Source organism: Equus caballus, chromosome 8 (assembly GCF_041296265.1).
Source record: "Equus caballus isolate H_3958 breed thoroughbred chromosome 8, TB-T2T, whole genome shotgun sequence".
Classification (NCBI taxonomy): Eukaryota; Metazoa; Chordata; class Mammalia; order Perissodactyla; family Equidae; genus Equus; species Equus caballus.
Window position 1 is genome coordinate 40,390,066 of NC_091691.1, and position 17,970 is coordinate 40,408,035.

Genomic DNA, 17,970 nt, shown 5'->3' on the forward strand with positions numbered 1-17,970 from the left:
CAGTGTCTTGCCCTGTTCCAGTGAGGTATTTTTTCTGCCCCAGGGCTCAGGAAGCTGTCATTCCTAGGCACCCACTCTTCAGGGGCACGTTTAGGTTATCTATCCCGTGGTTCCTGACTACGGAGTGCATGCTGTCCCCTCCTGGCCATCCTGGCAGGTTCCTATCGTGAGCCCAGCTGCGGGCTCCTCTGCTAGATCAATCTGGAAACCTGCTGGCTGTACCAAGTGATGCAGGGCATCCTCTCACTTCCAAAGATGCCCGCAAAACGTGGTTGACAGCAAAGCCTACAAGCGAGTGAAAAGAATCAGGAGTTCCAGGGTTGCTGGGGGCTCCCATAAGCCATGTTTCTCTTATCTTCCCGGAAGTGAGTCACACCTTTCCTGACAGTCTAAACCGAAGTCAGGAAGGGGAGCAAGCGGCACTCCTCAAAGGTTCATCTGTGTTTTATCAGCTAACAATTGCACGCATGCTCTTCACGTTGTCACCTTCCTTATGAACTTTAATGGTATAACAGCTCATTCTCAGTAGTTGCTCTGCATTTGTATAACACCTTCTCACTGTACAGCAGTGGACTCTGCTGTGGGAACAGGTTTCTCCACCACACAGTCCTCACTACATCGCACTACAACAGGACCACAGAAACTTAGCCATAGAAGGAAATAATTGATAAACTGGATCTATAAAATTAAAGGCTTCTGTTAGGCAATTTACCACTAAGAAAATGAAAAGGCAAGCCACAGATTGGGAGGAAATAGTGTGTGTGTATTAGATCAGAATATGTAAAGAACTCTAACAGCTCAATAATAAAAAAGGCAACTCATTTTTTCAAATAGGCAAAATATTTGAACTAACATCCCACCAAAGTATAGAAATGGTTAATATACATGAAAAGGTAGTGAACATCATCAGCCCTCAGGGAAATGCTGATTAAACCACAATGTGACAGCACTCCCTAACCACAAGAATACCCCAAATGACAAGAGTAACAATACTGTGTTGGCAAGGCTATGGAGCAACTGGCATTCTTGTATATTGCTGGAGGGAAGGTAAAGTGAGATAACAATGTTGGAAAGCTGGCAGAATAGTATGAAGTTAATCACACACCTACCCTATAACCTAGAAATTCAACTCCCAGGGATTTACCCAAGAGAAATGAAAGCACATATTCATACAAATACTCGTACAGAATGTTCTAGCAGTTTTATTCATAACAGACAAAACCTGGAAAAGAGATAAACATGGTTAATTCATTCAATGGAATACTACTCAGTAAAATGGAATTTAAGGGGCTGGCCCCATGGTGTGGAGGTTGAGTTCTGTGCATTCCTGTTCGGCAGCCTGGTTCACGGGTTCAGATCCCCGGCAAGGACCTACACCGCTCATCATTCCTGCTGTGGTGGCAACCCACATATAAAATAGACAAAGATTGACACAGGTGTTAGTTCAGGGCTAATCTTTCTCAGCAAAAAAAAAAAAAATTAAAATACATGCAACAATATGAATTTCAAAACCATGTTGTGTGAAAAAAATCAAACATGAAAGAGTACATACAACATGATTCCATTTATATGAAATTTAAAAGCAGGGAAAACTAATCTATATGATAGACATCAGAAAAGTGGTTGCCTCTTATAGAAGGGATTGAGAGGAAATGGGCATGAGGTAATTTTGTTGGGTTTGCCATGATCAGGCCCAACCTACTTTGTATTCTTTCTTCTCCCATTACTCCACACCAGGGACACTGTTTTAGCAAGCCCCCCACCCCACCCCCAGTAGTCCCATTACCACAGTGAAAGCACTTGCAAATTGGGCTGTTACTCTGCACAAGCTGCCACTAAACGTCTGCCCAGCCAGTCGGCAGCTCCCTTCTTAACGCCTCCCACCCCTCTCCCTCCAGCTGCAGCAAGCTTAGCCCTTGATTTTATAGTGCCTCCCGAGCACGGACGCCTAGTCATTTCAATAGAGCACTGTCCCCCTTTTCACCTTAACATCCAGTGAGGTGTGAAGTTAGCACTGGGGAAGTAGATGTCAACATTCAGGCACGCACTGTTCCTGAATACCACCCGTCGTCATGTCAGAGACTGCTGCAGAGGCGCATCACACAGAAAAGGACCGCCTCATCACAGGAGACCTGCCCTCCACGTCAAGCCGCTCTCTTGTTTTCGGAAGCTCTGACACAAAGTGAAGCTAAACCCGGCCCTCTAGGGGGATTTCTTGGGCCCCACTAGAGGGATGGACAAACACTAGAAGGGCCTAAGAAAATGAAGAAAATTGTAATTGAATACGTCCTTTATTTTTCTGATCCTTTCATTTTGAAATGTGGGTGACTGCCACTTCCTAGCATCCTGTATTCACCTAGGACCCATTTCCCCCACAGCAGCTTAGGAGAAAGCAGCCAACCTGCTTTGTAATGTCAGGACAAATGAGAACATCAACTAACGTTAAAATGGTAGGGAAAGTGGAAGAAAAACTGGAAAAATGAACCAAGATTTAGTGAAAAATACAACACATTGGAGAATAAAAAGGGGTGTTCATGGGATGCAGTTGTAATGGGTCATATTTTTTCCCTAACAGATGGATTCAATTAACTAGCATTTTACTGAAGATTTTCACACCTAGGTCCAAAAGTAAAACTGGTCCATGATTGTCCTCGAACCTCCTTGCCTCGTTCTGGAGCCGCGGTTATAGCGGCCTTGCCGAGCGGGTCGAGCAGCTGCTGTTTGTCTCGCACTTTCAAACAGCGCGGTGCCTGTTGGAGGGAGAGCCGGAGGAAGCGCCTGCACGGGGGCACGAGGCAACTCTTAGGGGCAACAGAGGCGCTCCTTACCTTGACTCTGCAGGGAGCCATGCGTGCTACAACTCATCAAACCGTGCACTTCGAATATGTGACGTTTACTGTCAATCACACCTCAGTAAGGCTGTATAAAACCCCCAGAAATGAAACTTAGGTCTGGGCTCTGTGCTCGGGCTCCAAAGGGTGGTGGCAGTGCCCTGAATTCCCACGCCAACCCGCCCCTGGGAGAGAACCATCCTGTGCCCACTGCCATCACCTGAGAAAAGAACACCAGACGAGTTACCAAGAGGAAAACATTAAGGTCGTTAGACTGTCAAGGACAATCAAGAATGTCTCCCGTGCAGTAGGACAGCTTCCATGGAGCAATTTCTGGAAAGAGACTGGATCTTTAGGCACTCCTTCACAGCATTTCAGACAATCCAAGACCCCTCTAGCCAGCCACTTCCAAGGGGCGCCAAAGGGAAGCAGGCTCCCTCCACGTTTCCTCAGCACCGTGCAGCTACAGCTGTGGGGTCACGGGGGTCACCGCAAAGACCGGGCGGGAGGGGCAGTGGAGCTGATCTCGAGAGGCCCGCAGATTCCCTGGACACGCAGCCTGTTGGGACGTGCAGGGAAAAAGAGGACTGCAGACTTCCCTGGAGCTCCACAGGAATGTGTCATCCCGGCCAACGCTCCTAGCACAAACCTGAAAGCCCAGCTGAACACACTTGAAGAGCGAATTCCCACATGCAGCCTTACACAGTGTCAAGGGGGAAGGAAACTGGACACGTGGACAGCAAGGAGCCCTACGTGCTCTGCGCCACTGCTAGAGGCGCGCCCCGCCCCCCGCCCCGCGCGCCCCGCCCCCCGCCTGCGGCACAGCGAACCCAGGGCGGAGGCCAGCGGCAGCCTCACCGCCGTTGGACCTAGCCCCGTGCCGCCCGCTCCCTCCCAGCACAAGGCCTGCAAACTGAGACCCCCCCGCCATCGCCTTCTCCAAAAACACCGAAAGTACAAGCATCAGCACGCTCAAGTTGGTAGTTTTATGTATCTTTTAACTTTTTTAAATTGTACAGTTTACAAATATACTTTTTTCAGGAAAAGGGAAAAAGTTTTATTGATTTTGGTAAATACTTATAGAACAGCTAAACTCCAGAAAGTAAAATATCAGGTTTTTAAAAATTTCTATAACAATTTCTATAAATCTAACAATTTCTAAGTGAATCTACAAGGTTACCTTAGACGAAAACTTAAAGATGTAACCAAATCGTGGTTTCTCACCCAACACTATTGACATTCGGGGCCTGATAATTCTTTGCGGAGGGGTACGGTGCTGGGTGTGGTGGGGTGTTTAGCAGCATCCCTGGCCTCTACCCACTAGATTCCCTTCCTCCTCAGTTGTGACAACCAGAAACTTCCAGACAAATGTCTCCTCTGGGCAAAACTGCCCCTGGTTCAGAACCCCTGAGCTAAACATATCATCTCTTTTGTGAATGTTATATCTGTTTGATGCTATAACGTGCCATTCATGTTCTATTTGTTTCCAGAAAAGGAACAGCCATATAAATTACTTTCCTTGCTATCATTTTGCATCCTGGAGAAAAAGCTTCTAAGCTTTGGAGAAAAAAGAAAAAAAAAAACAGGGTGGCCCAGTGGCGTAGTAGTTAAGTTCACACCCTCCGCTTCAGCAGTCTGGGGTTAATGGGTTTAGATCCCAGGTGCAGACCTAAACACCATTCATCAAGCAATGCTGTGGTGGTGTCCCACATACAAAATACAGGAAGAAGAGCACAGATGTTAGCTTATGGACTAGCTTCCTCAAGCAAAAAGAGAGGGATTGGCAACAGATGTTAGCTCAGGGCCAGTTTTCCTCAGCCAAAAAGAAAGAAAAGTAAAGAAAAGAAATCTGGGTCTGCCTGAGTTCAGAGCCTTTGCCACTAGGCTAGAAAATGTAAAGGCAGATCATTTTACCCTGTGTTTCCAGAAAGGCTAAAAGGGAAAGTACATTTGCAAAGTACTTTTTACAAAGGCTTTGTGAGCAGCTATAAGAATGAAAATTCCAGAAGCTATTAGATGAAGGGCAAGTCCTACAGATCAATACTGTGCAACTCAAAAGGAGAGATGCGATCTATGTTAGAAATAAAAGGTAACTTCAGTGTCTGGAGACCTCATGACCATCTTGCAGTGCACTGTAGAAACAAGTAAGAGAAACCTATTCCTTCCCTCCAGGAGCTGGAGCCCCAAGCACGGGGTGAGGTCGTGCACATCTAGTCTGGGCCCCCTCTCCTCCTTTGAGGACTGCTGATTTACTCCTTGGAAGGGTGCTCACTAACATTCACTCTGGCCAGCCTGTCCTACCCGAGGGCTCACTGCACATTCTCCTTCTGCCTGCACCCAGTCAGGGGCTGGGCTGCAGCAGGAGCAGGGGAAGGACACTGCCTCTGGACTGTCAAAGTCACTGAAAGGCGTTTCCTCATCAGCTGCCGCTCCATTTACACTCTAATCCAGTGGCATCCGCTTTGACGCTGCTGACCCCCAGGAGCACACAGCTCTCTGGGGAGGGAGAATCTTTAGGGCGACTCTGTAGCCTTCTTTGGCTGAAAACACAAGGATAAGCCCAAGTAAGGGGTACGCCCTGCTGGCCCAGGAAGGCCCAGGAACAGAGAGGCCATGGGGGCTGGCTGACTGCATCCTGGCTCCCGACTGAGGTTCAGGACACCTAGTTCTAGCTCCATCCCCATCAGCAAGTCATCTCCAACCTCTGAGCCTCAGCTTCCACATCTGTAACACAAAATGTGGTCTTTAAAGAAGACACTCATAATCAGCTGGGTTAAGCCAGAGCAGAGCAAGAACTGGCACATCCTTTCATCCACTGCCAGGTAAGCATTTGGTACCTGGGAGAGGTCTGCAGTTTCAACAAGTGCCAATCTTAAGTTCTACAGCAATGCTACTCAAAGTGTGGTCTGTGGACTGGGCCAGCTGGTCAGCTGTTACTGGTCCAAGACAAGATAGGCAGAAAGAACAGGAGCAAGCTTTGAGAAATGCATATGTAATAATCTGACACGTCCCCAAAGCCCCAGCACATGAACAGTGAACTTGTCCCACGGAATAAGGCACAGGGCAGTTTGGACGTGGTGGAACTGGCAGGAAGAGGGCCAGGTGGCATGAGCTGTGTGCTGGTGCACAGGAGGACCTCCTCACAGTGTGTGCCACTTAAGGGTCAGTCAGCTATAATCCAACATTGTATAATCTGTACACATTTTTGATTCATTTATGATATATTTTTATAATCATTTGGGCTTTTACTTAAGACTTTTAACATAAATGCACACACATAATTGGTAGCTACATTAGGCAAATAAATTTCTATGGCAAAGTGCTAAAACCACAGTGTAATTTGTGGGAGAGTACTGACTAATGAAGTCATGAATGAAACTGTTACTTAAGTGACATTTACTTACCAAATAAATTCAGAATGAACGATCTTTTGAGAAACAGTTTGAATTAAAAGGCGGATAGAGGCAGATGTTGGCATTATACATGTGACCATTAAAGCTTTTGGGGGCTTCACATAGAATTGCTCTTCAGATTGCTAAGACTAAAAACCATTTATAGCTGCTGAGAGCTTAGCAAAAGATTGCACTGGACATGTTTGCTTAGAAAGCTTGGGTGAAACCCAGAATAAATAGGGCTCAAATACCACTTCCTAATCTGATGTGTTTAGGAACTGGCCAAGAAGACAGAGGACCAGCTCATAGAACACAGACAGCTACCTACTTTTCATCGCAACCTGACAACTCACAGAGATTGCTACAATGACAGTATTTTTAGTGTTATGTAATTTGAACATGATAGTGAAAATAATTTTTTTCCAGCCTTATTGCTGACAAACACAACTGCCTCTGAACTGAATAAACTGGGAAGGGTCACATCGTCAGCACGTTTGATCTGGAATTGAATTTGGAGTAGAAATATGCTCCAACGGCACAACTGCAGTGAGAGCAGAAAACTGTGCACGAGTCACCCAGATTGCGAGCTTGCAACTGAGTGTAATCAGCTTATAAACTCCTTCAGGGAGAAACTCTTGTCAGGAAACCAAGGTCAACTGAACTACAAAGGGTGCTTAGTGACACAGCCCAACCTGTGGGAAATCTCAGAAGATGCCTTTTCTAATGTAACAGCGTGGAAGCTGAATCGTGGCTCGTACTGCAGGCTGCGTTAGGATCTTTACGGAGTGGAAAAGTTGTGTCAAGAATGTCTGAAGTACAAGGCAAATTCTTCATGTTTCTACAAAATAAGAAACTAGCTTGGTTCTAACTTTGTAAAATGTAAACTGGATAGTCTTGCTTGTCTGTCTCTTCTCTCCACCATCTAATGATTCCTACACTTCCACGCCAAGAAGCACGGCGACATGTTTTTGCCCAAGAATATATATATGATTAAAGGGCAAAAACAAAAGTTAGAAGCTTGGAAGAACAGAGTTTCACAGGGTTTTGGCATGTTCCATAATTTCACAATGACTCTCAATCAAGTAGATGATTATCTTAATATTGCCAGTCTGAAGTTATAAACATCTTAGGAATTTGACAATGCTTTAAATTTTATTTTTCATTAAGATCTACATGTAGAAAAATCATGGCTCTATCTTTTATTGAAAGGTAATTTTGAAAAAAGTAATTGAAATGTAACTATACGAGATAAATTGTGGAACTTACTGTTGATGGACTGAAAATGAATTTAGAAAGCACACCATCACTTGTTTTACGTTGGATCAAAGTTAAAAATGAATTATTATCTGAAACTACTTTAAAATCTCCTTTTACATTGTAATCAATATAACTCTATGAGACTAGTTTCTCTGAGTTTTTAAAAGAAAACATAGAAGTCATTTAGATAGCTTACCCCCCTAGAAGTAGCATCATAAACCCAAATTATACTAGATAAATTAACAAGAATAAGCACAATTGTGGAATGACAAAATGTAAATAGGGATTCTCTGTATTCATCACCTATATACATACTTTCAGTGAATGTGTATTGATTTTAAAATTCTTTTTTCCCCTATATTTATGCTAATGGTAGTTAATAAAATGCAGTTTCATTGTGCTGTCTTTAAAAAACTGGGGGGCCGGCCCCGTGGCCAAGTGGTTAAGCCTGTGGGCTCAGCCCAGGCAGCCCGGGGTTTCACGGGTTCAGATCTTGGGGGAGGACCTAGGGCTGCTCATCAGGCCATGCTGAGGCGGCGTCCAATACAGCACAACCAGAAGGACCTACAACTAGAATATACAACTATGTACTGGGGGGCTTTGGAGGAAAGAAGGAAAAAAACCACTTAAAAAACTGAGTTTCTATTATGTCTACTTTTTCATTTCATTTTTCTAGTAAATCACTTGTATAGTATTTTACAGAAACCTAAGTCCACAATGGATAAGAAATATTTTTTTAAAAAGCCAAACCGGCCCTTCACCATAGCCAATTTGAGAGGCACTAGTTGACAGGCAAATTGTTTCCTATTACCTCCTCACACAGCTCTCCTCCACGTTCTTTCATTGAGGTCAAGTACTCATCTGGGTGTGTGTGTTGCTAGGCACCTCCCCTTAATCTTTTGACCCTTCAAGGGATATCTGTGTGTTGCGAGGATTCTCTTATAGGTAAAAAGGCGACTGAAGGCTCAGAGAAACTAAGCTGCAATTATGAAAGGCCTGTAGGTAGAGCCGATGATCAGAGTCAGCAAATCTGTTGGACTTGAGAAGACAGCTCAGCGTCTTGCCCAAATTCCGAGTTGGCTCTATAATCTACTGATAGAAAAGGAACGCTGGACTCAGGTTCTCCAGTGCAGCGGTGAGAGGACAGACTCTGGAGTCAGTCTGCGGAAATTCAAGCTCGATTCTGCTCCTACCTACAGTAGGACCTTGCACAAATTACTTCAGTTCTGCCATAGTTGCCATGCTCTTCATGTGAAAAATGAGGATAATAACAGTAACACCTACCACAAAGAGTTGCTGTGAGGATTAAATGAAACTGCACATGGAAAGTGCCTCGGTAGTACTGGGATGGAGTCAATAATTGTTAGCGCTTCTTGTCATTACTGCGCAAAGCATTGTCAACCTACAACAGAGGCAAGCGAAAAAAGAAGAGCATTTATTTGGGGTCTCAGAATTGCAATTCGGGGAACACAGGTGCTGGCAGCAGCCAGACAAGTTTTGCCCTGAAAAGTGAGAACGCCCTCAGGTGTTTGTTAGGGAGGGTCAATTTACCATACAGTTCATTGGCTTACCCGAAGACATCTTGCTGCTACCAGAAAAGTATATTTTTTGCACGGTTCTTCAGAAAGTCCTTTCTCAGAAAATAATTCCCTTTTGGCAAGTCAGCAAGGTCAGCACAGTTTCCTGTTTTTAACAAGATGGAGTCCAGGGTACAAAATGGAGTCACTGCTGTCAACTCCTTTCACATGCTGCTATCAAAGTGAACTTCTGCCACACTCGATGAGGCAGCGGGGAGAATGTCCTTATCAACATTTTGAATACGAGGAAACACAGGCTTGGAGAATTAAATGACCTCTTCCAATCCTAAGCAGGGCGACTGCTCATTTCCAGACCCACGCTCTTAACCCTACAAAGCTCAGCCTTTCGGCAGATGGCTGCCGGGTCGCAGGGACGTGCGTCCACCAACCACCGTTCCGGCAGCGGGCCCTCGCCTTCAATCAAGTATAGGCGGGCCTCCCTGTGGCTTCCACCTGTTGGGCTTGGCCATGCTCTGGGAAGCTGGAGGACAAAAAAAGAGCATTCGACATGCTTTGTCTAGAAGAGAGCCGCCCGCCCCAACCCCACAGGAAAAGCCAGAGCCTCCCCCGGGCGGGGCCGCAGCCGGGCGCCCACCGTTCTCAACCTGCCCCTGCGCCCCCGCCCCCGGGACTCCAGGGAGCCCATCAGAGGGCCCGCTGCGGCGGCCTTGCGAAGGCACACGCTCGCCGACCCTCCGGCTGGGCTCGGCGCCCCAAGCCCACTCCGGACAACCACAACTAGTGTCCTCCGCCTTCCCATTTCCTAAGGGAGGTACCACGAAAGGAGGCCACCCAGCTGCACCACAAACACCCGCGGCTCCCCAGCAATCACTTTCGGCGTCTCTAGGTGACAACCCAGCGCTCCCAGCCTGTCTCCCCGCCCCTCCGGCCCCGCAGCGGCCCGGCCTCTGCACGGAAAACCCACGTAGGAGCAGACGCTCACTCTAGCCCGCGGAGCCGCGGGTTTCTGCTTCCTCCAGGCTGGACGCAGCCTCGACAGGAGCAACTCGCCCGGCCCGATGCTTCCCAACCGCCACGCAGCCGGCCCAGCCGCCCCGGCCGCCCCGCCCCGCCCCGCCCCGCCCCGCCCCGCCTCAGGCCCCGCCCCCGGCGCCGCAGCCCCGCCCCGCCCGTCCCGCAGTGCCCGCGAGCAGCCTCCCCGCGGCCAACCGCGCGGTGGGCCTGAAAGTGCAGGCTTTCTGCGCCTGCGCGCGGTTGGTACCGCCCCGCCACGTGGCCTTGGGGAACTGCGCCCGGAGCTTCGCGCTCTGTCCGGTCGAGGAGCCGGAAGGGGCGGGTGCGCGTGGGGCAGCGAACCCAGTGGGCTGGGGATTCCTCCTACAGCCCCAGAAAGCCGCCCCTGATGGCAGAGGGCGGTCGTAACAACGGCGACCCTGGACTCTGGAGACCAGTCCCCGGGGCGCGGGCAGGCCGGTCAGGGGCCCCGAGCTTGGGCTGAATGGAAGCCCAGGCTGGCGGCGTTTCGGCCCGCCACCCCGACCGCCATCTGGGCCAGACGACCACCGTGCTTCCCTCCCATTTGTCCCCTCCTCCCCTGGGTAAACTGATACCCACGGGTCTCCATAGGAATGACCGGAATCGTGTCCAGGGATCCAGGCTGGGCCAGGGCTGAGATCTGAGCGGAGACCAGGCTCAGGGCGACGGGGGGCCTTCAGGGGAGGTTCGGGGTCAGCGACCGAAAGCGGGGAGCAGCGCCTACCCCAGGGCCGCAAGCGCCCAGCGCGGGCTGGCAGAGGGCGCTCAGGGGGAGCCGCGGGGCCTCCCGTGGCACCTGGGGTCATGGTCCGCGTCGGCGAGCACGTCTGCTCCAGAGCGCACAGCCTGTGGCCCTTGAGCTTTGGCGCAGCGTGGCCTTCGTTGGTAACCGTAAGGCGTGGACCTGTGAAGATGGAAACTCAATCGAAGTAAGCTGGAGAAGGGAGGAGGGAAGTGGAGACAGCTGCCAGAAACAGCTTCCACGTTTCTTAGGATGTGCTGTGCCTCCCGCGCCCCCCCACCGCCGTTTCAGAATTTATGCACAATCTCTTCCTTCTGCTTAACAACCTTTTAGTCCTTCGCCTACGTCCTGCCCTCAACTTCTTGCTCATCCTTCAGATCTCAGCACTTAACGTCACTTTCTCAAAGAGGCTTACTCTTCTTCCCCAGCTTAGATCGGGTGCTCCTTTCACAGGCTTCTGTAGCACCTTAGTCCCTTCAGGCTGCGATGACAAAAATGCCATAGACTGGGTGGGGTATAAACAACATTTATTTCTCACAGTCTTGGAGGCTGGAAGTCCGAGATCAGGATGCCAGCTAGGTTGGGTGATGTCCTTTTTCTGGGGGGCGGCAGACTTCCTGTATCCTCACGTGGTGGAAGAGGACAAGAGAACTCTCCGGGGGCCTCTTTTATAAGGTACTAATCCCGTTGATGAGAGTCCTCTCTCATGACCTAATCACCTTCTAAAGGCCTCACCTCCCAATACTATCACCTTAGGGGGTAGCTTTAACGATAGGAACGGGGGGGGGGTGCACATTCAGACCATAGCAGCACTCTCTTCTTCGTAGTGCTCTTCAAAGTTTGTAATCATATAGAGATTTCTTTTTAAAACTTGGTATATATCTTACTCACCCGACTCCCTACACCCTGGATAGTAACCTCTGTGAGGAGGGGGCAGATACTTGTTTTGTTTACCGTGGGATCCCTGACATCTAACACAGTGGCTGGCATATGGAAGTTGCTCAATAAATATTTGTGCAATGCATGAACATTGTCTTTAACCCCTTGGAAGTATAATAAGATCTTGTGGCTACGTTCTTTTTTTCTCTTGTTCATTATCTACATATGATCCCAGAGAGCTATTTATGTAATATACAAAACCCCATCAGGATTGTCGTGATTAATAATTTGGCCTGAAAATACTCCCCTGTCAATCACTTTTGGTCTATATCATCCAGGGAAAACTTCACTTGTCAGGTCACTGCTGCCGTTCAGGAGCCAGGGAACTGTTTCCAAAGGTTTCACAACGACGTTCTGGTAACTTGTGCTCTCTGTTATTAGGTACAAAATGTTTTGTAAAAAATTTTGACACTGCACCTCAATTTCCTCCTCTGTATGATGGGGAAACTTACACTTATCTACCTCCTGCATGGGATCATTATGGTAAAATGATCACGTATGTAAGAGGACTTTGAAAATTTTAGACCCCTTTCTAGAACTCTAAAACTCTAGAAACTTAAAGAAATATTTTTGTTATTTATTCCTTTCCACTAATTGATCCAGGCCCCAACTCTCCACCTTGTGGTTCGTTTACAGCTCACATTACCCATATGGATCAATGAAAATACACTCCTTTGCTCTCCTCCCTTTTAAGTTTGTTTCTTCTTAAAGATACTTGGTTTCTTATTAAAGGTACTTACAGATGCAATTAATCCTTTCATTGTCTGTACAGGAGCTAAACTCTCTAGTGTTTTATTTGAATACTATATTAGATATAATGCAACACACGTTTCTTTTGTCTAGTTACCACTCAATGGCAAGAAAATAATTCATTTGTGGATTGGAATCTTTAGGTATAAAATGTGCCATTCTTGACTAGTCAAAACACAAAATCTTAAAGCACATAGAAGTTGAAGTGTTTCAGCAGAATGCTGGCCAGTGCTCACCTGACAAAACCCATGAGAAATCTTTCTAATCAGGCATAAGTATTACGTATCTATTCTCATTTACGTGATATACCCGGTACCTATAGGTTTTTCACAAGCCACACAGAAAAATCCATTTCATTACTTTATAATTTCCCTTTGTAAATGGATATATATATATCAATATCGTACTTAATGTGGTAATGAAGAGCAAGGGAGCGGGGAGAGGTGTACAGATGTAAAGACCTCTATACAAGTTTTACTCTGCTACCTAAGTAAATGCAAGTTAGTTAACGCCTATAAACGTCTTAATCCAAGGCAGGGAGGGTGAACACTGGCCAGGTGGAAAGTGCTAATGTCCCAGAGAAAAGGGGGTGGGAGGGTGGGAGCTGCATCGCCTGAACAGGTTAGGGCTGGGAGTTTGTTCGGCTAGTGTGGGGGAGGGTGGATAGGGGTAAGAGCAAAGGTAAGCAAAGGGTCACTTTGGCAACCATTCAGCAGGTGGGAGAAACTGGAACAAATAGGCATTAATCTGAGGCCTGGGTAAAAGTAGGTGACAGTATTTTCCTAACAAAAACGTGAGAACTTGTGGACAAGTACAAAGGAACTTGTGTGGATAGTGTTACTAAATATTTATAATTTGAATAGTTGAAGGAAATGTGTTCTTTATGGTAGCTCTAGTCTAGGGATGATCTTTGGGCTTAGGCTTGAAGAGATGGCCTTTTCTGGCCCTTGGTGTCTGTCATCTTCGCACTATTTCTGGGAACCTACAAGTCTTTTTCTTCCTCTCCCTCCTCTCTAAACAATAAAACCTCAATAAGGAAATAAAGAATATTTTTATTATTTGCGTTTGTGTCTTAAAGAGTGGGGGAATTGGGTATTTTCTATTTTTCTTAAGAAATCAGCTAAGCTATTAGAGTATACCCTCAATGGATAGTTTCCCCTTTGACTGAAGTCCTCCTCTGCTTTCTAACAAAATGTTAACAACCTTGGCTCTTTCCTGAGACCAAGAGCATGGGCATCGCCTGTATCTAGCTCACTGGCTCATGGAGTTTTTCTTACCTTTTCCTTCAGTCTTATAATGACTAGTGAAGTAGAACTTGCTGTAACATCTTATTAGCAGCCCCGAAGCATGCTAGCCTCAGAAAAGCTGTAAAGGTTTTGACTTTCTGTTGTAGTCAGGCCTCACTGAGTGGATGTAGTCACCCACATTAGGGAGGGCCATCTGCTTTACTGTCTACCAATTAAATTTTTTTTTTAACAAATCGAAGTTTTTATTTGTGTGGCCAATCATCATTTGTACTGCGTGCATCTTTATTTTAATATCCCTTTGACAGGTTCTAAGCTTTTGTTGCACAGGGAATAAAAACTACAGCTTTTCTACAGCCCTTTGCCCACCTGAACATGAAACAGGCATAGGGCAAGACAAAGGCACGAGTGGGAACACTGAGTTCCACCATTGAGCACAGCTCATGACCGTGTCTTTAGGGGTCCTTGAAGAGGGGGTAAACTTCTAAAAAGAGGGTCATTTTCCTTTCCCCTGTTTTATAATGGTGGTGGTTTTAATCCCCATCTCATTGCACCTTCTCTCTGGGCATGGGCAGCATCACAGAGTGAGGATAGAAGAGCCCTCCATTTCCGATTTGACCAGGTTAATAGCTTTGGTCAACCTGTCAGTGACTTTCTCCGTGTTTCCTCTTTGCACTTCAGTAGCTCCCATGGTTTTATATGCAAAAATCACATTTGTTGTCAATTTCAGTAGCTTTGCTTATAAGCTCCAAACCTCTGTTCAGAATTTGCTTCCACTGAAGTTGAGTAAACCTTTATGAACATATTTTGTGGCATTATCTAGTTCCAAATCAATACATTTATCATACATTTCACTAGCTTTACCAAACTGTCATTGATCTGTCATTGCCTGGGCATGCAGTCTTCAGCACATCTTGGAAATTTCACTATGACCTTTTCAAACCCTTTCATATCTGCTTGGATTTGGCAAGAACTGTTTCCTACATGTGCCTGGTGATACAGTGCAGAACACTTCTGAGCTTGTGCCAGAGCAGACTCAGGTCTTAATCTAATACATTCATCAAAATCTGCCACTATTTTTCACTTGATCAAGCAGCATTTTCAGCTGTCTTTGGTGGTAATAAACGTCTGCATTCTGAGGCTCGATCTCAGCAGCCGTGTTAAAATTCTGAGTCCAGCAAAGGCTGCTGCTGTTGCATGACGTGTATATTGGCCTTGAAGTATCCAGAATTTCTTTTACTTCTAAAGCCTCCCCTTCCATGTTCTCATCTTCATCAGATTTCTCTCACTTAAGTGTGAGCGGAGGAATTACATCATTCAGGAAAGAACTGAAGTAAGATTTGATAAACAGTGGAGATGGCATCAGAGATTCATGATTTAGATTATTGGTTTGTTATCAAAGGATATAACAAGAATAACCAGATGGAAGAGATGCATAGGGCAAGGTATGTGGGAAGGAGCTTGGAGCTTCCATGCCCTTTCCAGGCAAGCCATGCTCCCCAAATCTCCATATGTTGACCAACCCAGAAGTTCCCCAATTTAAATGTTATTCTCATCCAAGAACACACTCACAGAAACACCCAAGATCACGTTTGAGCAAATATCTGGGAACACTGTTGCCCAGTCAAATGGACACATAAAATTAACCATGACAGGGTTTGAATTTTGTCAAATGCTTTTCTACATCAATTTGAGATGACTGTGGGTTTTCCCCTTCATTCTGTTAATGTGGTGTGGTAAATTGACTGATTTTCATGTGTTGAACTATCTTTGCAATCCATAAATCCCTCTTGGTCATGTTGTAGAAACCTTTTAATATGCTGTTGAATTTGGTTTGTTAGTATTTTGTTGAGGATTTTTGCACCAGTCTTCATAAGGGTTATTGGTCTGTGGTGTCTCTGCCTGGCTTTGATATTGGGGTAATGCTGGCCTCAGAGAATGTGTTAGGAAGTGTTCCCGCCTCTTCTATTTTTTAACCATGTGGTGGTTAAAGGCACAGTAGAGACACAAAGAACACAAGTACTGCGCCAGAACTAATGATTGCTCAAAGGAGTCATTTCAAGTTCTTGCAATATATTGCATCAACTATCACTAATTAAGAAGCACTGCTTAAGACTGAGGAAAAGACAAACATCTAAAGATAAACAACAGTGTAATCGATAAGGAGCTCTTTGCAATGAAAGAGACGCCCTAAGGTAAACCATGGTTAATTGCCAGGCGTATGTGATGAAATAATTCAGACGTGAAAGAGAAAGGTTGATGTGGGCTGGGGGGAATTCACAGAAGAGAGGGAATTTAGAATTTCACATGCAGAGAGATGAGAGGAATAAATTATGGATGGAAAAGTAGAACATGCAAGAGTAATGAAGTGGGAATGAGCCAAGACCTATTTATGGACAGCAAAGAGCCCATTTTGGCTGGGACAAAGGGCTCGGGGAGATAAAGAGTTTGAGATGGTCCTCTCCAGGTGTAGGGGACTGGAACTCCAGGAGGGTGGAACTTATCTTACAGAACCTCCTGAGGGGCTAGAGAGGTGTACTGATAGGATCAAAGGAGTGTTTTAGTAGTACAAACCGGCTGCATGATGCAGAGAGCCCTCAAGCGGAAAGAGACTGGCACCAAGGTAAGAGAACAGATGAAGTCAGGAGGGCATGACTTGGTCTTTTTTGTTCACTCGCCTATGCCCAGAGCCAAGAACAGTGCCTTTCATATAGTTGGTGCTCAATAATTATTTAGTGAATGAATGAAAAAAGACAAATGAGCAAATGGAAATAAAGTTGGGAATGCAAAAAACATTTTGAAGGAAAAAGCAGTAGTACTGAGTGACTATTGGATGTGAGTATCAAGATTATGCTAACATTTCTAACAGTGGGAGAATTTATAACCTATTGAGAGAACGATGGTGGCACTAATAAAGATAGGGATATCCAGAGGCAAAGGCAGTTAGGAGGGCTAGAGGGAGGAGGATATACGCATATTTAGACGAGGTGAGTTTGAGGTGCTGGGTGACACATCCGAGTGGAAATGCCAGGTGAACCACACGAACTGGATTTTGAAGAAGTCAGGACTGTGAATACTGATTTGTTGAATCTTTTAGAAACCTTTGCACCTAGGTTGTGGTTTAAACCTTAGACATAGATGGGATCTAAGTTAAGGCAGGAAAAACAGAAAACCAAAGTCAATGTTGGAAATTTGGGGAGCATCCACATTTAGGGGATTGGAAGTGAAATATATTGAAACTCCTTTGAGAAGAACACTAAATGTCTGTGGAGTGTTAAGTCACAGCAAAAATGGAATTTTGGTATTTAAAGACTATTCTATAGTGATCAAAGATGTATAATATTAAGAGTGATAATGATTGATGACCTGAAATGACTGAAATAAGTTCTCAGTGATTTAAGATCAAACTGGTAAGAGAAAAAAATATATAACTGCTATCAAGAACTATGTTTTATTTTCCTGTGGGAAAGTGCCCACTTAGCAACAATCACTCTTTAAGCCAGGCTTCTGTCACTTCTCTCCCAGCCCCACCCCTTCTGAAATCCTCAAGATTCACACCCTGGCAGTTCTCCTGGCTTCAGCGTGGGCCTATGAGGTAGGTCCAGGAAGAATTGTATTTATTTTTTAAAATTTCCTTCCAGAGTGTTCTTTTTTTTTTTTTTTTTATTAATGTTATGATAGATTACAACCTTGTGAGATTTCAGTTGTACATTTTTGTTAGTCATGTTGTGGGTACACCACTTCCCCCTCGGTGCCCTCCCCCCACCCCCACTTTTCCCTGGTAACCACCGATCAGATCTCCATATCAATATACTAAATTCCACCTATGAGTGGAGTCATATAGAGTTCGTCTTTGTCTGACTGGCTTATTTCGCTTAACATAATACCCTCGAGGTCCATCCACGTTGTTGTGAATGGGCCAATTTTGTCTTTTTTTATGGCTGAGTAGTATTCCATTGTGTATATATACCACATCTTCTTTATCCAATCATCAGTTTCTGGGCATGTAGGCTGGTTCCACGTCTTGGCTATTGTAAATAATGCTGCGATGAACATAGGGGTGCAACGGACTCTTGAGATTTCTGATATCAGGTTCTTAGGATAGATACCCAGTAATGGGATGGCTGGGTCATAGGGTATTTCTATTTTTAACTTTTTGAGAAATCTCCATACTGTTTTCCATAGTGGTTGTACCAGTTTGCATTCCCACCAACAGTGTATGAGGGTTCCTTTTTCTCCACA

At 45.7% G+C, this 17,970-nt stretch overlaps 1 long non-coding RNA gene across 1 annotated transcript; it reads right to left on the minus strand.

Annotated features, from left to right (window-relative positions):
• Positions 1 to 3,798: 3,798 nt before the first annotated feature.
• Positions 3,799 to 10,132, minus strand: LOC111774694 (uncharacterized). The gene is made up of 4 exons (XR_011441423.1): positions 10,001 to 10,132; positions 9,052 to 9,538; positions 8,765 to 8,882; positions 3,799 to 5,555 (listed from the first exon to the last, which is right to left on the minus strand). It is a non-coding gene; the product is annotated as an uncharacterized lncRNA (long non-coding RNA).
• Between the last annotated feature and the right edge of the window lie 7,838 nt (positions 10,133 to 17,970).